Source organism: Tamandua tetradactyla, chromosome 6 (assembly GCF_023851605.1).
Source record: "Tamandua tetradactyla isolate mTamTet1 chromosome 6, mTamTet1.pri, whole genome shotgun sequence".
NCBI classification, from domain to species: domain Eukaryota; kingdom Metazoa; phylum Chordata; class Mammalia; order Pilosa; family Myrmecophagidae; genus Tamandua; species Tamandua tetradactyla.
The window spans coordinates 43,127,528-43,155,367 of NC_135332.1; the positions used below are offsets into that span (position 1 = coordinate 43,127,528).

Sequence of the window (27,840 nt, forward strand, 5' to 3'; positions counted from 1 at the left end):
TACCACATACCCAGGGAAAAAACAGTCAACAGAAAATGTCCCTGACTTTGGATTTAATAGACAAGAACTTTAAATTTGCTATTATAAATATGTTCAGAGAATTAAAGGAAACGATATCTAAAAGGAAACACGGCAACAATATCTGAGCAAATAGGGAATAGCAATAAAGAGGTGGAAATCGGCTCAAAATAGAAATTAGACGGTAACTCAAATCCAAACAAAGCACTATATAGGCAAATATAAATGAGAGCATAGGTGTCATTTTGTCTGTAACCCTTTTCTTTTCCTATCAGTTTTAAAAGACAATTGTAAAAAGCAGTAATTATAAAACTGTGTCAATGGGCTCACAATGTATAAAGATGTAATATATATGACAATAATAGTACAAAACAGGAACAGAACAAGAAGTTAGGATTTAGGGGGTGACTATGATTACTGAATCATTATATAGATATTCCTGTTTACTTTCTGTTATATTAGAGAAGCCAGAGGGATCTCTGTACTGTAACCATCTGCCTTGATCTCTGATAATGATTTGATTGTATGGCTTTCATCTTGTGACCTAATGATTGTAAAAACCGTGACTGACCCTCACTTGTACTCCCTTTATCCATTTTTGTTGTTGTTGTTGATTTTTTTATTCACAAGGGCAACACCTCTACTGCTAATGGAAGAACTTGAATCAGCTGGAACTGAGGCAGGTCACACCGGGAAGGAGAGAGGGGAAAGTGACCCTAAACCCCATAACAAAAGTTCCTTTAGGCACACACGCCTAGCCCCCTCACACCTAGCCCTCACTCAGGTCTGTACCCACCTGAAAAGAATGAATGAAAAGATTCCCAGGGTGTAAATCTCCCTGGCATTGTGGGACATGACTCCCGGAGATATGCTGAGACCCAGCATCATGGGATTGAGAAAGCCTTCTTCACCTAAAGGGGGAAGAGGGAAATGAGACAAAATAAAGTTTCTCTGACTGAGAGATTTCAAACAGAGTCAAGAGGTTATTCTGTAAGTTATTCTTATGCATTATATAGATATCCTTTTTTAGTTTATGGTTTATTAGAGTGACTAGAGGGAAGTGCCTGAAACTGTTGGACTGTATTCCAGTAGACTTGATTCTTGAAGATGCTTATATAACTATATAGCTTTTACACTGTGACCATGTGATTATGAAAACTTCGTGTCTGATGCTCCCTTTATCTAGGGTATGGACAGATGAGTAAAAATAAAGACAAAAAATAAATAAATAATAGGGGGGTATAAGGGCTAAAAAATTTGGGTAGATTGCAATACTAGTGGTCAGTGAAAGAGGGGTAAGGGGTATGGGATGTATAGTTTTTTCTTTAGTTTTTTAATTTCTTTTTCTGGAGTGATGCAAATGTTCCAAAAATGATCATCATGATGAATGCACAACTATATGATGATATTGTGAGACATTGATTCTATACTTTGAATGGACTGTATGGTGTGTGAAGATATCTCAATAAAAATATTTTTAAAAAAGAAGCAATGAAAAGTGCAGCTCATCAATCCCTTATTAGTATAGACAGAGGAGGAAGGGCCCCTCAAAGTCCTTATAATGCAAGCATCCCAGCCTCAGACTGTTTCTCCTCCTCTGGAGAATGCCCACACTCATCTTTGAGCATGTACCTTCACTGCGCATTAAAGTTTTGAGCTGTACGCACTGGATAGTGTTTGGATTCTTTGGCTGGACACACTTACTAGTCCTTGAGTTCTTTTCTGTGGCTGAGTTTCCTGCAGCTGCGTCAAGAACTTCATGGTATCAGCCCCTGGTCAGAGCTTGGACTTCTCTGAGAATTCCCACGGTTCTCTGTCATCCAACAGAGAATTCCCAGAACTCTCCAGCATTCAGCAGAGAATTCCCAGAGCTCTGTGGCATCCAGCCTAGAACATCCAGGGCTTTCTGGTATCAAGTCAAGAATTCTCAGTGCTCACCAGCACCCAGTAGAGAATTCCCAGGGCTCACTGGTATCCAGCCAAAAACTCCTGGAGTTCTCCAGCATCAAGCTTATTAAATTGCTTGGTTTACACATTGGCTAGTTCTTGAATTCCTTCCCAAGACTGAGCCAAGAACTCTCATAGTGCTAGCCCTTGGTTGAGGTCTTGATTTCTCCAAGAATTCCTGGGATTGTCCAGCTTCAGAACTAACCATTAACTTGGTTTTAGCACAGTTCTCCTTCTTTACATTTGTAAATTGTTTCTGCCTATACTTGCTATTGATATAGTAATAATCTCATCTCCCCTCCTTTCTGCTTATACTTGCTATTGAAATGTAATGATCTATCTCCCCTTATTTGAATCCATAACAACCTTGAACCCCTTAGACTCAGGGAGAGATTTTCAGTCTGGCAGGCTATCTGATCTTCTACTTTGTGCCTCGAAATAAACTCTCTCTTTGAAAGCCCCATGTTTCAGGACTTAGTTATTTGAGCACATCAGGCAGAAACTTCACTGCTTTTGATCAGTATCAATTTTCTAAGAAAATTTAGTTTAGCTTTCACACAAGATGGTGTAGGAAAGGGCTGCAGGACAGCTCAACTAGTCTTGCAGGCAGGGAAGGAGAGAGCCTCTGATGTAAGCCTAAAATTGGCACCAAATAGGTAGAAACAAGTTTAAATAACTAACGGCCAGGGTCATTGAAATGCAGAGCATCAAAAGTGGGGATCTTTGGCAGGAAATTTGAATTAATTAGACTGTCTGGATAGGCTGTAACCTCTGGGGTATCAAATCAGTGGAGAAACAAGGGAGGGGCCTACATGGTAGGCTTAGGTATAAGATTTGTAGCATTATATTGTTTGGTGTACCAACCACCATTTTTCAACTGGGCACCCGTTCCTGCAAGATCTTGAATAAATTCTTTTCTTCTCCACAATTAGGTGAGCATTTATTCTCTTTCAGATATGGCTTTCTTTCTAACAATCTGATAACCCAAATGGGACAAAAGGTCCTAAGAAGCAAGGAGGCTGACTGCCCGAGGCTCTGGAGCCCCATTAGGACAGGTAAACACAGTAATTGAGACTTTTGTGGCCACTGGACTTTCGTTAGTCCAGAGGCTCGGTAATTGGTTTTCACTCTGTTCTGCTGGCACTTCAGACACTTTGGGCACCTTAATAAGTTTCAAAGAAGGAAACTGGTTCTAGTTCCAAGTCCTAACATCTGATTGGGTGAGCGGGTCATCAGAGTAGAAGTGGATCAGAAAATTAGTATGCTAGTTCGAGTCCCCTTGACCTGGGCTTGAAGCCCTGCGTCCCGCTTCTAGAACAATCTTTCTTGTTCTGACCTCCACACCTTTTTGTTTTCTGGGTACCATTCTGTATGGGGTTTGAGTCCCTGACCTGTGTGTGTCTATATGGGCTTCAAGACCTTGAACTGTGTTTATCTATATAGCGTTTAAGACCCTTTCCTGAGTTTGTCTGTTGAGTATACCCCTGAAAAATAAGTCATCCAACAAATAATTGGTATTTAAAGAAATTAAGTCTGCCTGTTTAATTGTTAACTGGTGTGTTTCTTAGGTATAGTAAGTGTTTAATGCATTTTTAATTGTTAATTTGTGTGTTCAGTATAGTAAATAATTAGTGGCAGTAAATAATTAGGGGTGGAGACAAAAGATTAGGAGAGGTTTTTTATTTTGTTTGTTTGTTGTTTAATTGTTGTTTAATTGGTGTTACTGAAATATTTAGTGTTAAATGTCTGTTAAAAATTGTTACTGTCATGTTACTATACTTATATTCTTCACGTGTTCCTAATTGGTTACTGGTTGTGCAAATTCTGTAAAATGGGAAATTTTAATTTTAATAGCATTCCTGAATATAACCCTTTGCACTATACTTTGAAAAATTGGAAAGATTTTCGTTACAAGCCTTTGAGAAAGACAATAAGGAAATAGTTTATTTCTGGAGCACAGTCTAGCCTCAGTATGACTTACAATTAGGAAAGAAATGGCCTGATAACTGTTCTATAGAAAAGAAAACTGTATTGCAGGTAGAGTTGTTCTGCAAAAAAACAGAAATAGAATGAGAAAATGTATATTCAATCCTTTATTTGTCCACCTCAAAAGTATATTATGGATGAACCTTAAGAACATAATGCTGAGTGAAATAAGTCCGACACAAAAGGATAGATACTATATGATTTCACTTTCATGATTCTAGTAAAGGTAATCTCAGAAGTTTACACTGTAGAATATAGGGAACGGAAGCTAGATATGGGGGAAAGGTTATCCAATAAGGTTGAACTTAATTATAAGGGAATGGAGAGAAGTGATGGTAGGTAATTAGTGGGGTTATAAGTATTGCCATATTGAAAGTGAATATGATTGGAAGGGGATGTATAGCGCCATGTATCCCACCAATTAACTCTATATTTATAAGTTCTTGCAAGAACTCCTTCAAATGTTTGATCTTGTAAAAAGAGTTAATAATAGGGGGGTACAGGGGGAAATTAAAAATGCATTCTATGGCCTATAGTTAACAGGAAATGTCAATACCACCACAGCAATAGCAGCAGTAAATAATTAGGGGTGGAAACAAAAGATTAGAAGAGCTTTTTTATTTTGCTTGTTTGTTTTCCATGGGCAAGCACCAGGAATTGAACCCAGGTCTCTGGCATGACAGGCAAGAATTCTGCCACTGACTGAGCCACCATCACACTGCCCAGTAGAGGTTTTGGTTTGATATTTGGTGAGGCTGTGTTTATTAGTTTTTTGTTTGTTTGTTTGTTTTTTGTCTCTTTGGACCAAGGAAATGGTCTAAAATTGAGTGTGCTGTTGATTGTACAATCAAATGAGAACACTGTAAAAGATGGTCTGTTTATTTTAGACATTATACATGATATCAAATGGATGGAGGGGGCCTCAGGGTGCAATGACTGAGAAACCAAAAGGCAAACTGTGATATATATATAATGGAATACTGTGTGGCTACAAAAAAGGAATGATGTTGTGAGGCACTCAACAAACTGAATAAACCTTGAGGACAATGTATTGTACAAAATAAGCCAGAAACAAAAGAGCAAATATGCTCTGGTCTCTTTCAGAAAATATTTATTTAAAAAATTGGAACCTAGATTGTAAACTCTTATATTAGCCACACTGAGTCCAAAATTGTAAATATATTTCTAGATTCTGAGACACTGAGCTATATGTTTATCAGCTGGTATTTCCCTGCAACTTTGAGCCCATTTATGACACCTAAGTCTCAGAGCTGGAGTTCTGCAGCTGTGAAAGTCAGCATTGCTATATACAACAACTGTTAAAGAAGCTGAAAAGAAGATCAGGCTTCAATTAGAGATAAGAATGATGCTGATCTGGTTGGGACTAAGGTGAATCACAATACAGGGCAAAAGATGATAGTGAATGCTCTCTGAACCTTCACCTACTGTATAAGACCAAAGGCAGAGAGTTTTATTATGGCTAGAACCTAACTTTTCTGTAACATACAATCTAAATCAACCTGTCCGGATAGCTAATTTAAACAACCCAAACACATGGAACCCAGAAAAGGAAGAAGGCCTTTTATAGCTTAATATAATACTCAGATACATACCAGATTCTGGTGAGCTGATAATTAAAAAGTATTGGTAGCAGGTGATGTGACGGTGGCTCAGTGGCAGAATTCTCGCCTGTCATGCTGGAGACCTGGGTTCGTTTCCCGGTGCCTGCCCATGTTAAAAAAAAAGAAAGAAGAAGTATCAGTAGAGTACCTTCAGGGACTGAAGAAAAAACTTGGAACTATTAAACTTTCCCATTGGGAACTCCCTAGTACCCTCTCAAACATTAAGGGCTCACCAAAAATTAGGCCAAGCCCTTGATTTTGAGGCTTGCCCCTATGAAACTTATTTCTGTAGTGGAGAAGCTAAGATTACCTCTAACGAGGCCTAAGAGTTGCCTCCAGGAAACCTCTTTGTTGCCTAGATGTGGTCTCTTCCTCCCTAAGCCCAACTCTGCAAGGAAAATCATTACCCTGCCCCCTACAATGAGACATGACATTCAGAGGTGAAAGTCTTCCTGACAACATGGGACATGACTCCCAGGGATGAGTCTGGCCCTGGTACTGTAGGATTGACAATGCCTTCCTGACCAAAAAGGGGGAAAGAAGCATAGCAAAATAAGGCATTGTGATTCTTGGCCCATGCACTTCCCCCCAAAACAAACAAACAAAACAAAAATTCAACAAATGGTGCTGCAATAATGGGATACTCATGTGGAAAAAGAATGAAATGTGACCCTACCATACAACATACAAAAAAGTGATAGTAAGGCATCAGTGTCTAAGAGAGGTCAAATGGAGTTGAGAGGCTATTCTGGAGGCTACTGTTATGCAAACTTTGGCTAGATATTGCTAATTGCCACAGTTTGCCAACCCCCAACCAACATTATTCCTGTTAACTCTTAAGGGCACCTAGGGATCTAACAGATACTCTATAAAAGTTTCATGCACTAAGTTTACTTTCCTGATACCTATAACCTCCAAAAATTATAGAGGAAGTTATAGGTATCTTGAACCTAGAGGGTTCCAAGGCCAGATAAATCCTGAAACCCAGAGGGGCCAGCCTATCCAAGATTATAAACTAATTACATCCCTCTATCCTTTATTGTTGGCACCCTTTCTCAACATGAAAAAGTTTGAAAGGGCATTCCCCAAAGATCTCTACAGACTGGGAGAAGGATCAACGGAGAAGGAAGATTATACCAGAGAAAATAGGATTTAACAAATGATTATGACTGCTGAATCACTCCAATGGTATTTCCTTTAGCCTCCAGTTTTTTGGAGCAACTAGAAAGAAAAATACGAAATAGTGGAATAGTAACCCATAACAAACTATATAATTTGTTCTGTAAACACTTGTTTAAATGTACTTTGAAAATTATTCTTTTCCTTTTTTTGTATATATGTTATATTTCACAATAAAAGATGTTGAAAAGTATATTTCTTTTATTTTTTTCTGTGACCAGCTTTCTATTTGTGTCTGTCTGCTTATTCAGTGTATATTTTCACACCTCCAGATGGTAATAGAAAATTAAAATTCTCTTCCTAGTTCTACTCCTCAGTATTACCTCTGTATTGGTAGGGTTTTGTGCATATTCTTTTGAGGTAAGTTCGCAAACAATATACAAGCAGTTTTTTGGAGGACCATAATTTTATTTTCCTTTATAACACTCTCTTGAGCCCTGGTTCTAATTTGGTTATATATAGCTTTACCTCTCTTGGTAAAAGAGACATAAATTTATTGATTACACACTCTTCTTTAATAAATTATTTGAATTGTTTAAAGATAAATAAGTGGGGTTTTTGACATAAAATATTATGCTGGGGTCCTGGGGGAAGGGGATCCTCTAGGCAGCAGGGTTCAAAGCCTTAGTTTTTCTAATTACTGTAAACCAACCTGGACATTAAAAAGAAATCACTCCTAGAATTTCCCTAAGGTAGCAGAGAGCTACCTCAGGAAAAAGAAATGAACTTTTCCAATTGTCCTGATCATAGCTTTAAGTGAAATAGCTGTAATAATTGGAAACAATTAAAAGAAAGGTGTAGGAACTCTCAAATCCTACTGTCCTCATTGAAAACTTCTTTTTTTTTTGCATGGGCAGGCACCGGGAATCGAACCCAGGTCCCCAGCATGGCAGGTGAGAACTCTGCCACTGAGCCACCATGGCCCACCCCATTGAAAACTTTTAAAGCCAAGTTCAGGGTGGTACAGGAGTCCAGTGGAAGTTAAATCAAGTCCCCTGTTTCTCTCTTCCTCCCTCCCTCCCTCTCTCTCTCTCTTTTTCCCTCTCAGTCTCTCCTCAGTTCTCAGAAAATTCCACACTCTCTCCTTTCCTCTCCTCTGAGGATCACCTCTTGATCACTTTCACTGTTCCCTCTAAGAATCTGGAGAGTCTGACCCAGCTCCCCCAGGACATAATTTCAATCTACAGAAACCTATCAACACACCATGCAGATCCAAGGAGATTCAGAGCAGCATGTGATGCTGCCTTTGAGACCTGACTGTGGCTTCTCTCCACGTTGCACAGATGTCCAATGGAGCCACATCAAGTCTTCATGTTTTCCTCTCTCTTTCCTCAGTTCTTTGAGACTTTTCCACACTGTTTCCTTTCTTCCCCTCTGGGGATCCACCTCTTGATCCTTGTTCACCTAATGGCATTCCCTCGTCCTTCAGATCATTCCTCTGGTTTGATCTGTTCCTCTTCTCACCTCCTCAACAGAGGTCCTGCCCTCTGCCTCCATGAGAGTCTTCTTTCTCCTCTATCTGGCTTTTGGTGCCTTCTGAGATATTCCATCCTTTGTAACACAGGATTCTGGGCTAAAGATACTTGTATCAAACAAGGTATTGTCTTTGACATTCTAGAGAATCACCTCTAGTTTAAACCCATGGGAACTGAGTACTTTCCAATGGGAGTGTGTCCCCTACAGGCCTTGATCGTTTAGTCTCTATTAAGACTCATTGTGGCCAAATATAAAGCTTCCCTTCTTTTAATGCACACTCGCTTTGTAGCCCTCAGGAAACTAGAGGACAAAAGTATTCTAGAAGCATTGTCCTAGATTCCTCTTAGGTGGGGTGGGACCTCACCTTGGCATAATACATCTAGACATCTCCTGGAGAGGAACATATGGGGATGCATGGTGACTTCACTCCCTGTGTTCCCCAAATCTTGGGCCAGTGGAGAGTCTATACAGGGTTCAAGTATCTGATTCATTGAGAGCGTTGTCCTGGAATTCTTCCAGGCAAGGATGCCTGACTGGAAGAGCAGGTCAGCAAAGCAAAGGTGGATTTAGAAGTTAGTACTGTGGTTCGAGTCCCTTCAACTTGGGCTTGAAGCCCTAAGTTCCACTTCTAGAATGATTCACTTTGCTCTGACTGCTGCACTTTTCTGTTTTGTGGGTACCACTCTGTATGGGGTTCAAGTCCCTGACCTGTGTTTGGAAAGCTCCTGGAAGCATAGATCTAGGCATTTTCACTGGGTTCCTATTCTCTCAGATTTTGCTGGGCACCTATTCTCTTAGGAAATGTGGCCCATCGATGCCTGGTGAATTTGCTTCTCATGTTCCCAAGACACTGGGCCAGTGAAGAGGGAAGAGCCCAGGTCTTACATGCATCGGGCTCTGTAGTGCATCACACTGGCTGTAGTGCAGTTGAGGTTTGAGTCCTTGACCTGTTTGCAAGTTCCTCTATTTCCTTTTCCACAGAAAATAAGAATTGCCAACAGTCTGTATAAGCTAGCTAATGGAGAAGCATAGCCCTCCAATGGGACTCTCAATTACGATCCATCTTCCAGTCTGTAAGAGACAGGGAACGCAGTCAGAAATTCCCTATACCCAGATATTTATGGCTTTCTATCACAACAGGACCTGAGAGGGACTTGCTGCTTTGTTATGCCCATGTAGGAGTGGGCAGGCCAACCTCAATAACAAGGACCATATGGTCACCTACTTAATAGAAGGCATAAGAAAATGTATCACCAAACCAGTTAGTGGTAATAATCTAAGAGAAATCACTCAGAAGGAAAAGGAAAACCCAACCCCATTCCAGGGGCTGCTAGTGACAGCCCTAAAGAAGTATACTAATGTGCTGGTTTGAAACTTTTATGTACCCCAGAAAAGCCATGTACTTTTAATCACCTCTTGTGGGTGCAGACTTATTGTGGGTGGGATCTTTTGATTAGATTGTTCCCATAGAGATGTGACCTCACCTATTTAAGGTGGGACCTTAATCCACTTACTGGAATCCTTTAAGAGAGGGGCATTTTGGAGAGGACACAGATGATTGAAGAGCCAACACTGAGAGCAGATGCTTGGAGATAGAACACCCCAGGATATGCCAAGCAAGGACCCACAGAAACCTAGAGAGAAAGCCAGTAGAATCAGAGGCTAAAAGCAATGCAATCCAGGAGTGAAGGACCAGGAGATGTCAGCCATGTGCCTTCCTGGCAGACAGAAGTGTTTCAGAGCTAGCAGCTTTATCTTCAGAGTCCAGATATCATCTTGTTGATGCCTGAAATTCATACATTTTCACGGCCTTAGAACTGAAAATTTGTAACCTAATAAATTGCTTTATAAAAGCCAATCCATTTCTGTGATATTGCATTTCAGCAGCTTTAGCACACTGAAAAAACTAAATGAAAGTCCAGATTCCCAGGAAGGTCAGATTTTGCTGGTCACCTATTTCATTAGCCAATCTGTCCCTGATATTTAGAAAAAGCTGCAAAAGCTGTCCATGGGCCTGCAAATTCCCATTAATAACCTGTTAAAAATTGCCTTTTTGGAATATATAGGAGGGATGGGATTCTTTAGTGGGTCTAGAAGTTTATTACCATATTGAAGATGAACAAGATTGAAAGGAGTTGTATAGAGCTACGTGTCCCACCAACTCACACTAGAAATATGAATGAGTTCTCTAAAGAATTACTTCAAAGATATGATTCTTGTAAGAGTGTTTAAGTCCAGGGTACGGGGGATAACTGCAATAGCATGCTATGAGCTATGTTCAAAAGGAAATCAACACTACCACAGCAACAGCAGAGGAGAATAATGGGGTGAGGGACAAGAGTTAAGAGGAGGTTTAGATTTCCTATTTGGCGAGGATGGTTTGTTGGTTTTCTGTCTCTTGGGAACAATGAAATTATCTAAAATTGAGAATGTTGATGGACTTTGGGCCTTCTACATGATGCCCGATGGATGCAGGTGGCTGAAGGATGCACTGACAGAGAAGTAGATTGGTGAATGATGGTATATACTTATGAACAAAGATTGTGCTGCTACAAAAAGGAACAATGTCATGAGGCATAAACAATTTGAACCAACATGTGGGACATTTGGTGGGACAAATAAGTCAGAAACAAAAAACAACAATGATATCGTCACCTTTAGAAAATACTTATAAGAAAACAGGGGCCTAGATTGTAAGCTTTTAGAGCAGACACATTAAGTCCAGAGTAGTGATTATTATTTCTGGATTCTGAGACACTGTTTTATATATATAAACTGATATTTGGAGATAAGAACGAAGCTGAACAGGTTGGGGTTAAAGTAATTCAGAACATAGGGGTAAGGAAGACAGTGTCTATATTTTAGAACCACACATACTCTTTGAGACCAATGGAAGAAAAGTTTATTTGATGTGGAGCTGAAATTTTCTGTAGTGCATAATCTAATTCAACCTATCTGTATAGATCATTTGAACAACTGAAACACAGGAAGCATAGAATAAGAAAGAGGTCCTTTAATCCTGTAATCCTATACAAATTATTGTCATGCCTGGATACATCCTAGAGTATATTAAGCAGATAATCAAAAAGTATTGGCAAAGTCCTCTGAGGGAGGGGAGAAAGAATATGGGATTATTAAACCTTACCATCTAGGAATCCCCTAATACCCTGTCAAACTTTAGGGATACCCAAATCAATAGGACATGCCCTTGACAATGAGGCTTACTCTTGTGAAGCTTTTGTAAATAGCAGAGAAGCTTAGGCTACCTATTGGCATGCCTAAGAGTTACTTCTGGAGGACCTCTGTCATTGCTCAGATGTGGCCTCAGTCTCTCTAAGCCCAACTCTGCAAGTGAAATCATTGCCCTTCCCACTATGTGGGACATGACATCCAGGGGTGAAAGTCTCCCTGGCAACATGGGAGATGACTCCCAGGGATGAATCCAGAACTGACACCATGGGATCAACAATTCCATCCTGATCAAATGGGGGAAAAGAAATGTAATTAATAAAGTGTCAGTGGCAGAGAGAGTTTAAATAGAGTTGAGAGGCTATTCTGGAGTTGCTCTTATGCAAGCTTCAGGTAGACCTTGCTACCTATCATAACCTGCCAATCCCCAACTGGGACCACTCCAGCCAATCCTAAGGAACACTTAGGGTAATATATAAGATTCCACAAGGGTTCCAGGCACTAGAGTAACTTTCCAGAAACCTACAGCCTCCAGATGGGTCCCTGGTCCCGAGAAGTCCTGAAACCTAGCCCAGCCTCTCCAGAGCATTAGATAGTTCCATCTCCCTACCCCATATTAGTGACAGACCCTTACAATATCAAAAATTTAGAATTGCTATAGCCCAATCACTCCTAAAGAGAGGTATGGAAAGATCAAAGGTGATGTTGTAATTATACATAGAAGATAGAACTTAACAAATGAATATGAATGCTGAATCATTAAATTGATATCACTTTTAGTCTGCAGTATTTTAGAGCAGGTAGAAGTAAAAACCTAAAATCGTGAAATTGTAAGCCATGTCAAAGTCTGAAATATGTTCCACAACTAATTGTGGTGCTGTGCTTTCAAAGTTATAGCCTTTTTGTATATATGTTATTTTTCACAAAAAGAAGAAGGAAAAAAAGTTGATTGTGATGATAAAAAAGTATTTAAGCCCGCTAGCCTCCTATATTCTGGAGCAGCTAGAAGGAAAAATATGAGAGGATCATATGGTAGCCCATGACAAACTCTGGGATCTGTCCTGTAACCACTTGTTTAAGAGTGCTTTGAAAACTATTGCTTTTTTATTTCTTTGCTTTGTACATATGTTATACTACACAATGAAAAAAAGTTAAAAAAAATAATAATAAAACTTCATTTTCTGACATTAACAATCAAAAAAAGGCCAAGGAAGAGGAAAAGGTAAACAGAAAACCAGAGAAGAACAGGCTCAACTTACTGCAGTCACTGTTAAAAGTATCTTTCCCCTCAAGGTCATTTGAATTGTGGTTCTAAGTCTCAAGGGCCTTGTTTCAAGTGTGAGTCAGAGGGTCACTGTTCAAGGTGCCAGAAACCTCAAGACAACCCTCAACTGATCAGGGCCTTGCCCCAAGTGTTGCCAACACGAGCACTGGTCTAGGGACCGCATAATCTCTTGAAGGGAGAACAGGAAAGCCCCGTGAACCTTTCTCATGGCAAATGAAGAAGACTAAGGGTGCCTGAAGCTGCATATGGCTCCACCGACTTCATATCTGACCATCAACATAAATGAGCCTTGGGTTATACTTGACATGGCAGGTAAGAGTATTAATTTCTTAATCAAAACTGGAACCTCTTACTCTGCCCTGAACTGCCATTCTGGACCTACCTCTACTTGGACTTTTCTAGTTATGGGATTTGACAGAAAGCTGAACTAGGATTTTTACTACCCTTCTCCTTTGTATGCTTCAAGACATTCTGGTGTTACATCAATTTCTCATTGTCCCTGAATGCTCCACCTCCTTTTTAGGAAAGGATGTTCTTCACTTCCTGAGGGCCATCTTCAGACTAGTACACCTGGCTAATGTTTACTTCTGGGTTTGCTCTGAGGCCCCTACTAGATCAAGGTGTCTCAGCATTTCAAGGGAGATCCTTAAGCAAATAGACCTGTCTGTATGGGATGAAGCCATCCTGGTATAAGCCCATTGGGTAGTACCTTGCGCATCCAGGTCAAGTCTGAAGTGCCCTTTTCCCATTGAAAGCAGTATCTCTTTAAACGGGAAGTGGTGGAACGCTTTCAGACAATTATTGAAGAATTAACAAAAATTTGATAAGTTGTCTAAGAGGCTATAGTTTGTTCTAAAACAAAATGGGTAGTTTTAATATGTAAGACAACACCTGAATGAATATGTTTTCTCTCTGTTTAAATAATAGAGATTGTCAGTGTGCTCTTAATGAAAGATTATAGAAAGTTTTTCTTAACCATCTGAGTATCTCATCTAGAAGACAAAGATTTTCTATCATACCAGAATAAAATCCTTGCTGATGTTTACATTGACCTTTTCATTTTTTATTTCAAAAAACAAGTCTTCTCACTCTTAAAGGAAAATTGTTACAAAGGATTTGTTCTTTCACCTTGAAAAAGTGAGGTTCTAACATAGTTTAACATATTGCATACAAAGTGTTTAGGAAGTTTTACAATAATTAAAAGAGATTTCTTTCTTTCTGTTAAGCTAAAGTTATGAGTGAAATGTTATTCATATAATTAGAAATTGTATAAAATTCCTAAAGACTTGACAATGTTCTCACTGTTTTTGTTATATCCTGATACTGATGTTAGATGTTAAACGTGTTATACCGATGTATGTGATGTTAGATAATAATATGACGTTGTCAGTCATGGTTTTAGTTATTCTTAGAAAAAGTTACAGATCATAAAAGAACCAGATTTACTTGTCAGTTACGCTCCTTTGCTCTAATGCTTCTCTAAAGTACACGTAGTCAGCTGTAAGCCAGAACTTCGTCTTCATAAAAAAAGATTCTAGAAGAGAAGCAAGAGAGTTTCCTCTCGGTCAGCGCCCTAAACATCCTGCCGCAGCGCTTGGTCGTAGCCACGCGGTCAGTTGTCCGCCCCAGACGCCGAGCTCCCTTCCGTGCCCTCCGGTTGCTCCGGGAGAGTCCGGGCATCTCTTGGACGGTGACCCCGCCTGAGGCGCAGACTGGCCGGACCCCGCGCCGCAAGCGGGTGGCGTCGTGAGGCACTTACCATACTTTTGCCGTGGCCACGTGGCGCGGGGATTCCGTCGTGGTTCCAAGAAGCTGGGCATCCCTACTGCTAACTTTCCTGAACAAGTAGTCGATAATCGTCCAACTGAACTGGCATTTATTGTGGTTGGGCCAGTGTTGGAAATGGAAATGTCCGTAAGATGCTGGTGGGTATAGGATGGAATCCATACTGCAAGAATACGAAAAGGTCCATGGAAACTCCCATCATACATACCTTCAAAGAGGACTTCTGTGGGGAAATGCTCCATTTGGCCATCGTTGGTTACCTCAGACCAAAAAAGAACTTTCTTTAGAATCACATATTTCGGCAATTCAAGGTGATATTGAAGAAGCTAAGAAACGACTAGAATTACCAGAACACTTGGAGGTTGAGGAAGACAATTTCTTCCAGGTTTCTAATAGCAAAATAATGAATGGCCACTGCTGAGAAAACATCTTATTTATTCATTCATTGTTTTCTTGTGTTTCACTGCTCATAACTAGACAGTCTCATGTTGGTGATATTTTAAAAATCGATCATTTTTCTGTAGCTGTGAATTAGTTTAAGCAGTACAATGTAGTTACTATGTTTATGCTTCAGCTGTTAAATTAAACCCATCATGCCACAGTAATAAAAAGATTTCATTTAAAAATCAAGATTGTTTTTCTGTAATATGTTAATTAAAACTCTTTCATAACGTTCTAAAATGTACCACTGAGAAAGGTCTTAAGTTTCTTATGATGGAAATAAAACATACATATAATGGGTAAAAAGTTTGAGATGAGGTATTTTTGATAATTGTGCATTGATTTTTTTTACATTAATATAAATTTATTATAGACATGAAGACTTGTGAAATTTATTTCAGTCATTTCCTTCTTGAGGTGAAATCATTGTACTCTCTGTTTCATTTTTACATAAACCTGCCTCAATTTTAAATGGTCTTGACTTCTTTCTTCCACTTTTTTTTGGTATCAAGTCAAAAGAAAAATCTGTAGTTTTTGAATCTGTAATTCTCATTTTTGTGTTGGATACAGTTTTTTTCCTTAAGAGGAGATACACTTGTGCTTCAACATTTTTTTTTTTTGATGCGTTCTGTTTTCCTTTTAAACAGTTGTCAGTGTCAAGTTTTCCATTTTGTTTTTTCTATTTAGATTAGCTTAGAACTGTACACTCACAGACTGAATCTACCTTTACCATTCCATCCTTTCACTATATGAACAGTGATGACCATGCATATCTGCATAGTACTTGGAGAAAAAAAAACCTTCTGTAGGTTTCTTTAAGATTTAGTTCAACATATAGCAGTTCATTTATATATACCAGTTTCTTAAAGAACACAAAATTCTTGGGACTCCTTTCCCCTGAAAATATTTAAGAGCCACTTCAACTATGAAAGAGGTTGAAAGTTAATTTATTTTTCATGTAATTACATACCTGAAAAAAATCTAAATTCTGTAGTTATGTGTTTCAGTGCCAGACTAAAGAATGCCTATAGCTTGGGGGAAAAGCATAAATAATTAAGTTCTTGTTAAATAATCTTTATCTCATACATTTTTCTTCCTGCTAACTGTATGATTTTTGGATGTTTGAGTCTTTGTTTATGTAGGGAGAAATTTGAAATTGATATTTGGGGAATTAAGGTTACAGATTGCTTTAGGCCTCTGAAATACATTGTATCATTTTTCACTTTAGTTCTGGCTTTGCTGGAAAGGAGGAGCAGTATATAGAAGGTAAATTTAAAGATGAAATAACTCATTATATATCAGTTTCCCTAATCTACATAAATGAATTAGAATAAAGTATATAGAAAACATCTAAAGCACATTGGATTATCGAGAAACATGGATAATTTCAGCTGGCTGAGCAAAAGATCTCTGTAATTTTATGAAGCAGCAGTTAAACAACATCCAAAGTACAAAGACAGATTATTTGTGCTTATTTTGTTTGACTAGTTTGCTAATTATGTCCTCATTTAAGTATATGAAAGTTGTTTGATATTTTATTGTTGCCTTGTTTTTTAAATAAACATTGTCAACATTTTCAAAAGTTTTTTAATGAAAAGTTTATATTTATGTAGTTTAAGAAATTACAGTACCAGTTTAATTAGTCTGAATGTTTCCAGGCATTGAAATTAAAAAAAAATGTTGACTAAGAAAAAAAAAAGAGAGAAGCAAGACAAGTATCTACCTGTTAATTAACTTAACCCTAGTAAATGTGTGGAAGTGAAACAAGGCAAACTTCTATAGTTTGTAATTGATGACCCCAATATATGACAACTGTCAAAAGTTTTAATTTCTGAACAAAGCTTCATTGACCAAGGGATAAGAAGACCAGGATATGCCATACTCAGCCAGGCTAGAGTGAAGCCAACACCTGCCCTCAGGGATTTCAGCTCAAAAAGCAAAACTAATTGCCCTCACCTGAGCTCTAGAACTAGTCCAAAGGAAAAGGCTAAATTTCTACACAAGTATGCCTTCCTAGTCCTTCATGCTCATGCAGCAGTGTAAAAAGAGCAAGGCTTTCTCACAGACAGTGGAAACCCAATTAAACACCACCAAGAGATACAGAAATAGCTGTAATTCATTGCTCTGGCCATCAAAGAGATGATACTAACATCTCCTGAAGGAATAAACAGGCTAACGTGGTAGCCAAAGCCACAGCCCATTCAATTGATTGCCTTCTAAGCCTCATTCCCACAGCCGTCAACTTGCCACAACTACCCTCTTACTCCCCAATTGAGCAGGAACTAACTGCCCAGCTAGGATTCACTCTTGAACCTGAAGGATTGTCATTCCCTTCCTTTAGAGATGAAGAAGGAAAACTCCCCTGGGGGAACTCCATGAAAGAAGAAACCTGAAGAGAAAGCTAGCAGACGTTACCATGTTTACCATGTGCCTTTCCAGTTGGGAGAGAAACCCTGAACTTCATCAGCCTTTCTTGGTGAAGGTAACTTCTTGTTGGTGCCTAAATTTGCACATTTTTATAGACTTGCTTTAATTTAGACATTTTCATGGCTTCAGAGCTGTAAACTTGTAACTTATTAAATTCCCCTCTTTAAAAGCCATTCCTTTTCTGGTATATTGCATTCTGGCAGCTAGCAAACTAGAACAGGGGGGTAGAAAGAAGAGTCCTGAAAAAGGAGAGGAAGAGGGAGTAAGTAAAGTTAAGCTATAAAAGTGAGTGCCCCTCAGTGCTGGGGCCTCTTGCCTCTTGCCTTTCTTTGTGAGAATGCCCACATGCCCTTTCTCACATGTTCACTTAATGTATTTTCTACCTGCATGCTGGAGGGAAGAAAACAAACACAAAAACAAAAACCAAGTTCAACAGACCAAGCCTCATTCTTTCTGTCTCACTGATCCCTGCCATAATGGCCAATCCACCTAAGGCAACTGTGGGAGAAGAGTTGGATGCAGAAAGATGGGGGAGGTGTGGTGTAGTTAAGAATTCTTTCTACTGGGTCTGGAGATTGGAATTGATAAGCACGGAAGAAATGCTGCAGAACAGGCCAGTTTGTTAAAATTATTATTTTCCAATAACACCTTTGCAAAGGTAACCATAGCAAACAAATCATTATTAAAATATAAATAGCCTTTGGAGAGGCTGGAGGGAACTGCCTGAAAATGTAGAGCTGTGTTCCAGTAGCCATGTTTCTTGAAGATGATTGTATAATGATATAGCTTTCACAATGTGACTGTGTGATTGTGAAAGCCTTGTGTCTGTTGCTCCTTTTATCTGCGTTATCAACAGATGAGTAAAACATATGGATTAAAAATAAATAAATAATAGGGGGAACAAATGTTAAAATAAATTTAGTAGACTGAAATGCTAGTGATCAATGAAAGGGAGGGGAAAGGTGTATGGTATGTATGAATTTTTTTCTGTTTTCTTTTTATTTCTTTTTCTGAATTGACGCATATGTTCTAAGAAATGATCATGATGATGAATATGCAACTATGTGATGATATTGTGAATTACTGATTATATATGTAGAACGGAATGATCATAAGTTAAGAATGCTTGCGTTTATTATATATTTTTTTTAATTTAAAAATTAATAAAAAAATAAAAAGAAATAAAAAACTTTACATTTTCCTTATAAAATATATATATATAAATAGCCTTATGTGTTTGTTTGAAAGTATTATGTACCCCAAAAGAGCCATGTCTTAATCCTTATCCAATCTTGTGGAGAAAGCAAACAGTGAGGGTCTGGGTTCTTTTAAAGAATGAAGTTTCTGATCATTATTTATTTGTTTGTTTATTTATTTATTATTTATTTTTGTATGCAGTATGGCAGGGTCATATTCCATTATTTTTTCATGTGAAAATCCCATTATTGCAGCACTATTTATTGAATTTTTTTCCTCATGCAAAAACATTTTTTAATTTGTACATTTAGTCACTATCATTGTACACTTTATGCATTCCTAGATGATACCATCTCAGTCTTTATTGTCTATCTTTCCTTCTGGTTTCATATGTGCCCCCCAGCTCTCTTCCCTCTATCATTCTTACATTCTCACATTTTTGCTTGTTTGTTTGTTTTTAGGGAAGTGCATGGATGAGAATCAAACCTGGTTCTCCTACATGGCAGGCGAAAATTCTACCATTGAACTACCCTTGCACCCACTATGATGACTTTTTGCATCAAAGAAATACAATTTTATTCTACTTAGGTATTTACTCCCTAAATTTATGCAAGCCTACTGATAAAATAATCTAGGACTTTAAGTACATTCTCAAAATTCCTCTTTGAAGTAGCTTAACTAAAAATTAATATGTATATATATATATTGGATAGATGGAAATACTGTGGTCAATGAGAGGGAGGGGTAAGGGGTATGGTATATATGAGTTTTTTCTTTTTATTTCTTTTTCTGGAGTGATGCAAATGTTCTAAAAAATGATCATGGTGATGAATATACAACTATGTGATGATATTGTGAGCCATTGTACACTATGTATGGAATGTTTGTATGCTAAGAATGTATGTGCTTGTATGTTATTGCATCAATAAAAATTTTTTTAAAAAGTAGCCTAACTAGACAGGCTGCATAAATTTTTACTATCAGTTCTGTTGCACAATTTGTATCCCTTCCGCTCCAATTACCCAATATCTACCTTATTTCTATCTCCTGATGGTCTCTGCTTGTAGGTGAAATTCTCCAAGTTCATTCACTAATGTTAGTTTATATCAGTGAGACCATACAGTATTTGCCCTTATGTTTCTGGCTAATCTCACTCAGCATAATGTCCTAAAGGTCCATCCATGTGGTTACATACTTCATAACTTTATTCTGACTTACAGCTTCATAATATTCCATCATCTGTATATACCACAGTTTGTTTAGCCACTCATCTGTTGATGGACATTTGGGCTGTTTCCTTCTCTTGGCAATTGCAAATAATGCTGCTATAAACATTGGTGTGAAAACGTCCTTGCCCTCATGTCCGCTGAATAGATACCTAGCAATGGTATTACTGGATCATATGGCAATTCTATTCTTGGCTTCTTGAGGAATCACCAAACTGCCTTCCACAGTGGTTGTACCATTTTACATTCCTACTGACAGTGAATAAGTGTGCCTCTTTCTCTACATCCTCTCCAGAACCTGTCATTTTCTGTTTTATTGATAATGGCCATTCTGGTGGGTGTGAGATTTGTGGTTTTGATTTGCATTTCCCTAATAGCCAGGGAAGTTGAGCATCTTTTCACATGCCTTTTGGCCATTTGTATTTCCTCTTCCGAGAAGTGTCTGTTCATGTCTTTTGCCCATTTTGTAACTGGGTTGTTTGTCTTTTTGTTGTTGAGTAGAACAATCTCTTTATATATCCTGGATACTAGACCTTTCTTGATATTGTCTCCATCGTGTAGGCTGCCTTTTTACTTTCAAATATTGTCTCCCATCGTGTAGGCTGCCTTTTTACTTTCCTGACAAAGTTCTTGATGCACAAAAGTGTTTCATTTAGAGGAGTTCCCATTTATTTCTATCTTTAATGCTTGTCTTTGGATGTAAGGTCTAGGAAACTGCCTCCTATCATAAGTTTTATAAGATATTTCCCTCCATTTTCTTCTAAAAGTTTTATGGTGTTAGGTCTAATGTTTAGGTCTTTGATCCATTTTGAGTTAACTTTTGTACAGGGTGTGAGATATGGATCCTCTTTCATTCTTTTGCATGTGGATATCCAGTTCTCTAGGCACCATTTATTGAAGAGACTGTTCTGTCCCAGGTGATTTGGCTTGATTGCCTTATCAAAGATCAATTGTCCATAGATGACAGGGTCTACATCTGAACAATCTATTCAATTCCATTGGTCAGTATATCTATCTTTATGCCAGTACCATGCTGTTTTGACCACTGTAGCTTCATAGCACACCTTAAAGTCAGGTAGTGTGAGACCTCCGACTTCATTTTTCATTCTCAGGATATTTTTAGCTATTCGGGGCACCTGCCCTTCCAGATAAATTTGGTTATTGGTTTTTCTATTTCTGCAAAGTAAGGTTTGGGATTTTAATTGGTATTGCATTGAATCTACACACCAATTTAGGTAGAATTGACATCTTAACTATATTCAGTCTTCCAATCCATAAACATGATATGCCCTTCTATTTATTTAGATCTTCTGTGATTTCTTTTAGCAACCTTTGTATAGGTCTTTTGCATCCAATTCTTCTTTTCATTCATTCCTTGCCTTCTTTATATCCTCCTTTAATTCATTGACTTGATTTTTGATGATGTTTTCCATATCTGTTTGAACATTTTGAATTAATAGTTTCAACTCCTGTATCTCATTTGAATTGTTGGTTTGTTCCCTTGACTGGGCCATATCTTCGATTTTCCTAGTATGATTCGTAACTTTTTGCTGGCATCTAGGCATTCAATTTCCTTAATTAGTTTATTCTGGAGATTGTTTTCACTTTTTTTGATTTAGGATTTTCTTGCTGGATGATTTTATTGTCTATCTGTTCTTTGACGTTCAGTTCAGCTTATTTTAGACCTCTAGCTTAGGTTTTGTTTAACAGATAAGAATTTTTCAGTTCTTGTTTTCTTGTTTCTTGCCCTGCCTGTATTGTGCCTTTTTTCCCCCTTAGGAGGGTCTACTTAGGTTTTATAGACCCCAGTCAGATTTTCCCAGACCAAACTGGCCTCCTCTCAGGAGGAAAGAGTCACCTACATCAGTTTTCCCTGCAGGTGAGACCCAGCAGGTTGAAAAACTTTCCTATGCAGCCTCTTGACCCTGTGTTTTTCCTATCCTTCCCAGTCTGTGGTGCTTATCTGTCTGCAGGTCTCACCAGCATGAGGTGATGTGGTACCTTTAACTTCAACAGACTCTCCCTGCTGGGGGCGTGGCTGAGACAAAGCAGAGGTTGTAGGATGGATTTAATTGCTTCAGTTTTTATGACCCTGGGGTCTGAATTCCTTCAGGGAGGGATCCCACCTGAGCTGGGCCCCACCCCTCTCCTGGGGAAGGCACAGCCTCCAGATAAACTCTCAAACAAGCTTAATTCTGCCCATGCCTGGGGAAGTTGGAGCCTGAGAGGCCCTGAAGCTCTATCCAAAGATGAGTCAAGTCATAGAAACACAGCCATAAAAAAGAAAAGAAAAAAAAATCCTTTTCAGAGCAGGACCGTCTTCCTCAGGTTTGCCAATCAAGAGGTTAAATTGGTACATTGTTCTGTGTATCTCCAGGTCCTATGTGCCCCCTACTTTCCTTCAGGGCCCAGACCCTTTCAAGTATTTTGTGCTGTCTGATCCAAAAAAACCTCTGGGATTTTTTTCTTTTTTCTTTTTCACTCAGCCCTGTCCCTTCTGCAGTGGGGCAAAACCCAGCAACCTAAGCTTTTACTCCAGGTTCAGCTGAGCTGTGGACCTATTTTTAGTAGTCAAATTTGTTAATTATTTCCACAATTGGAGCTTGGTTGCACTCAGCCCCTGATGCTAGTAAAGTCTCTTCTCTATCCCCTCTGGGAAGCAGTTTGTGGGGGAGGGGTGCCAGCTGCCATGGCTTGGGGAACTCATGGTTCTGGGTTGGATCACAGCAGGTCCAGCTTGTCCAAACCTGGGTATGCTGTGTGTCCAGTCACTGACATAGCCCCAACAGTTGTTCCGTACTGTTCCTGGCTATTTACTAGCTGCTCTGGAGGATGAATTAAATTCTACTCCTCACTAAGCTGCCATCTTGGCTCCCGATTTTCTTAACACAGTAGTTAAAATGCCGGAGGAATTTTTTTAAAGAACATATAATTAAAGAATGACCTAGGGGGAAATCTCATGGAAGGTATGATACTTGTAAGACTTTTCAATAAGAGCGTAGCATTTGAATAGGTAGAGTTCTGAACAGGTTTTTTAGAAGCCATATATAATTTTGTGAACTAGCATTTTCCTGGTATTATTTAGTACTTGGGGATAATATTGAGGAAAAGTTGATTTCTTTTCTGGATATAAATTCCTTAATTATTGATGATCTGATTATAAATCAATCTTGAGCTCTTCTAACCTTCGAAGGTAGTGCTGGCTTGGACCAAGAGATTTTAGGCATATTGTGAAGTAATCCTTCATGTGTTGTGAGTGTAAAGTATAAAAATGCCTGGCTGCATTCTAAATACAAGCATAAAATTTTTTCTTCTTCCATTATTTTGTAGTATTTCTATCTCTTCTTTCCTTCATGAATGCTGTTATTGGAGAGTAGTATGCATGTTCATAGGGCTTTCTCAATTTATCAAATTTGTTTGTAGTTGTATGCATTCTGGATAAATAATAACTATAAGTAGCATGAATAGTATTTTTCTTATTCTCCATGTTAAGATGATCATATTTTCTGATTAAAGTAGATTGTTTGTTCCTGCAAAAGGTTTGTGAAAATGAATTTTGTTTGTAATAGTCACTGGTGACTACAAGACCTGAATGGATATGGAAAGTTGTAGAAGGTTTGTGAAAGTGAATTTTATTATAGCTTGTCTAAGGGAGTATGGTTTTGTCCTAAAGTAAAATGAATGTAAAAGAAGACTCGAATGGATATAGAAAGTTATAGAAAAGTTATGAAAAGTGAATTCTGTCTCTTAGTCAACGTTGACCAATATTTAGTAGACCTGTGTTCTAATTTGCTAGCTACTGGGATGCAATATAGCAGAAATGGAATGGCTTTTAAAAAGGGTAATTTAGTTAGTTGCCAGTTTACAGTTCTAAGGCTGAGAAAATATCACAATTAAAACAAGTCTATAGAAATATCCAATCTAAGGAACCCAGGGAAAGATACCTTGGTTCAAGAAGGTTGATGATGTTCAGGGTTTCTTTCTCAGCTGGAAGGGCATGTGGCAAAGTTTGCTAGCTTTCTCTTCTGGTTTTTTGTTTCATGAAGGTCCCTGGGAGGTGTTTTCCTTCTTCAGCTCCAAAAGTCACTGGCTGGTGGGCTCTCTGCTTTGTGGTTCTGCAGTGTTCTAAAGATTTCTCCAAAATGCTTCTTCTTTTATAAGATTACAGTAAAGTAACCAAGACCCACATAGAATGGGTGGAGACATGCCTCCATCTAATCAAGTTTAATACCCACAATTGATTGAGTCACATCTCTGTGGAGATAACCTAATCAAGTTTCCAACCTATAGTACTGAATATGGATTAGAAGAAACCTTTGCTCTCACACAACTGTTTAGGATTAAAACATTGCTTTTTTTAGGGAACATAAATCCTTTCAAACTGGCACAGCCTGTTTATAACTTTTTTTAAAGATCTTTTGTGTCAGACCATGTATTTGTATAAAACTGGAGTTTAGTTTTCACTGTTAAAATAATGTGGATCATTGGTATGCTCTCAATTAAAGGTTATAAAAAGTTTTCATTAATCATCTGAGTGTTCTGTTTAGATGACAAAGATTTTATATTATATCAGAATAATGTCCCTGTTGATGTTTATGTTGACCTTATCATCCTTTATTTCAAAAGACAAGTCTTCTCATTTTTAAAGGAAAACTGTTTCAAGGATTTGTTCGTCATATTATATAGGAAGTGTTTGGAAAGTATTATAATTAAAAATGATTTCTATCCTTTTGTTAGCTAAATTTGTATGAATGAAATATTATTCATATACTTATAGATTGTATAAAATTCCTAAGTTCTTGACAATGGTCTCACTGTCCATGTTATATCCTGAAATTGATCTGTATGATGTTAGACAACACTATGTTGCTTTAGACATGGTTTTAGTTATTCTTAAAAAAGGTTACAGATCATAGAAAGACAACAAATTTACATGTAAGTCACACTACTTTGCTCTAATGCTTTTCTAAAAGTATATGTGGTCAGCTATAAGTCAGCACTTCATCTGCAACAAAAAGAGACTTTAAAAGAGAAGCAAGCCAAATATACAAATTATATTTTACTTGTTAATTAACATAACCCTGTTAAATGTGTAAAGGTGAAACAGGACAAAACTTCTGCTATGGTTTGAGATTGATAATCCCAAAATAAGAAAACTGTCAAATGATTATATTTCTAAAAGTAGCTTCATTTAAAAATACTTACAAGGGGCAGTGTAATGGTGGCTCAGTGGCAGAATTCTCACCTGCCATGCTGGAGACCAGGTTCAATTCCTGGTACCTGCCTGTGCAAAAGAAAAAAAAAACTTATAAGAAAATTAAGGTTTTGACTATAAGCTCTTACATCCATCAAATTTACTCCTAAGCTTTAACTTTTATTTCTAAATATTGAGGTGCTTTTCTTTTTGAATAGCCTAGTTTTTCAATAATTCAATATTATTATTAGGTACCTTTGTGACATCTCGAGACTCAGAGTTAGAGTTCTCCAGCTCTAAAGGTCAGCATTACTCCAAACAGCAACCATTAAGGATGCTGGAAAATGCATCAAGCTTTGATTAGAGATGTAAATGAAACTGATCTGGTTAAGATTAAGGTAAATCAGAATACAGGGTAAAAGATGATATTGTATGTATTTTAAGACTTGAACATCTGTGGGAAACCATAGGAATAAATGTTTATTTTGTTTAAAATTTAAATTTTTTGCAGCACATTATCTAATTTAACCTGTCTGGTCAGTTTATTTAAACAAACGAATCCAGCTTTATTTGACATGGAAGCTAGAATAGGAAATAAAATTTTGATATTCTGTATAGGCTAATGTAATACCCTGATGCATTTCAGGGTATTTGGGGCAGAATATGAAAAATATTTGCAAAGTTCCTTGAGGGACTGAAGAAAGAAAGTGGAACAATTAAACTTTCCCACCTGGGTAATTCTTCTGTTCTATTAAGCAATAGGGGATCCTGATTTAATAAGCCAAGCCTTCCATCTTGAGGCTTGCCTACTTATAATTAATGCTAAGAGTCACCCCCAGAAAAGCTCTTTTGTTGCTTAGATGTGGTCTCTTTCTCTCTCTAAACCAAACTCTGCAAACAATCACACTACCTCCCCTTTATACGGGACATGACTTCCAAGGGTGTAAGTCTCCCTTGCAATGTGGAATATGTCTTCCAGGATGAGTACGAGCATCATGGGATTAGTTGATCAAAGGATGAAAATAAAGTTTCAATGGCTAAAAGATTTCAAATAGAGTTGACAGATCATTCTGGAGGTCACTCTTTGGCAAGTTTCAGCCAGATATTGCAAACTGTCACATAATGGCAAGCTCCAACCAACAATGTTCCTGGAAATCCTAAAGAATACCCTGGGATCTATAAAAGCCTTACTTATTAAGTTTATTTGTCAGAGACCAAAAGCCTCTGGATTGCTCCTATGCCAGATAAGTACCAAAACCCAGTCTCTGAGAACAACAATCAGTTCATTTCTCTACCCATAATGTGTAATGCCTATTTTCAGCATGAAGTAGTTAGGACGATCATCTCCCAGATATCCCTCAAGATTGAGAGAATTATCAAATGAGAGGAAGGAGTTGTAACCAAGACTTTAGAATTTAGGAGGTATTCTACATCATTATATAGATATTCCTTTTTACTTTCTGCTATATTAGAAAATGGGAAATACCTAAAATCTCTGAACTGTAATTCAGCTACCTTGATCTCTGATAATGATTGTATAGCTTTTCTCTTGTGACTTAGTGATCCTAAAAACCTAGTGACTGACCTTCACTTGTACTTCCCTTACCCATCTTTTTTAACTTGTAAACTTGAAATCACAAGGGCAATCCCCCTACTGCTAATGGAGGAACTTGAATCAGCTTAGACCTAACCATTATCTTGGTTGTAGCACAGTTCCCCTCTTTACATTTGTAAATTGTTTCTGCATATATTTGCTATTGAGATGGTAATAATTCCACCTCTACCCTCCTTTCTGTTTATACTTGCTATTGAAATGGTATTGACTCCACCTCCCCTTGTTTGAATCCATAAAAACCTTGAACTCTTTAGACAGAGAGATCTTTAGCTCAATAAGCCATCTGATCTCCTGCTTCATGACTAGCAATAAATTTTTTCTCTCTTTGAAACCCTGGTGTCTTAGGAATTGATCATTTGAATGCCTCAGGCAGAGAATCCACTGCTTTTGACTGGTATCAGCTTAATACAACAGATATTCATACTCTCTCTCCTATGGGAAAGCATAAGTCTGAAATAAGCTTCCCTGAACTGAAATCAAAGTGTTAGCAGGACTACACTTCTTACAGAGACTCTTGGAGAGAATCCATTCCTTGCCTCTTCTGGCCTCTAGGAGCTGCTGGCACTCCTTGGCTTGTGGCCACATCACTCCAATCTCTGCCTCCATTGTGACATTGCCTTCTCCTCTTATGACTGCGTCAAATCTTCCTCTGCCCTCTTTAAGGATATATATGGTTGTATTTGGGGTCCATCTGGATAATCCAAGATAATCTCCTCATATCAAGATCCTTAACTTAATCATATCTACAAATTCCTTTTTGCAATATAAGGTAACATCCACAAGTTCCAGAGAATAAGATGCAGATATCTTTTGGGGGACCGTTATTCAGACTAACACAGTTAATATTAATCCCATCTGAATAGTTTTAAATTAAGACGATGATATCATCCCCAGGGTAACCATTAAGAAAGTAACCTAAAAATAATAAAAGTAATAAGTGAATTAACATAGTACACTAGAAAATATCTATTTAAAACCAACGAATGAAGTAATCAAGGTATAGAGGGTAAAAGACACAAGACATATAAAAACCAAAATACTAGCTATAAATTCCACCTTATCAGTAATTATATTAAGTCTAAATGAATTAAACACAGATCAAAAGGCAGAGATTGGCAGAATGAATTTTTAAAATCTAACTATATATTATCTACAAGAGAAACACTTTAGATTGAAAACCACAGATAGTTTGAAAGTAAATTATGGAAAAAATATATAATGCAAGCAATCATCAAAAGAGAGCTGGAGTGGCT

The 27,840-nt window shown here is 37.9% G+C and overlaps 1 long non-coding RNA gene and 1 pseudogene across 1 annotated transcript; one reads left to right on the plus strand and one right to left on the minus strand.

The window, feature by feature from the left end:
* Positions 1–739: 739 nt before the first annotated feature.
* LOC143685981 (uncharacterized) lies at positions 740–27,173 on the minus strand. The gene is made up of 4 exons (XR_013176829.1): positions 27,094–27,173; positions 24,984–25,062; positions 5,565–5,676; positions 740–929 (listed from the first exon to the last, which is right to left on the minus strand). It is a non-coding gene; the product is annotated as an uncharacterized LOC143685981 (long non-coding RNA).
* On the plus strand, positions 13,008–14,908 carry LOC143685631 (riboflavin kinase pseudogene; annotated as a pseudogene).
* Positions 27,174–27,840: the final 667 nt, after the last annotated feature.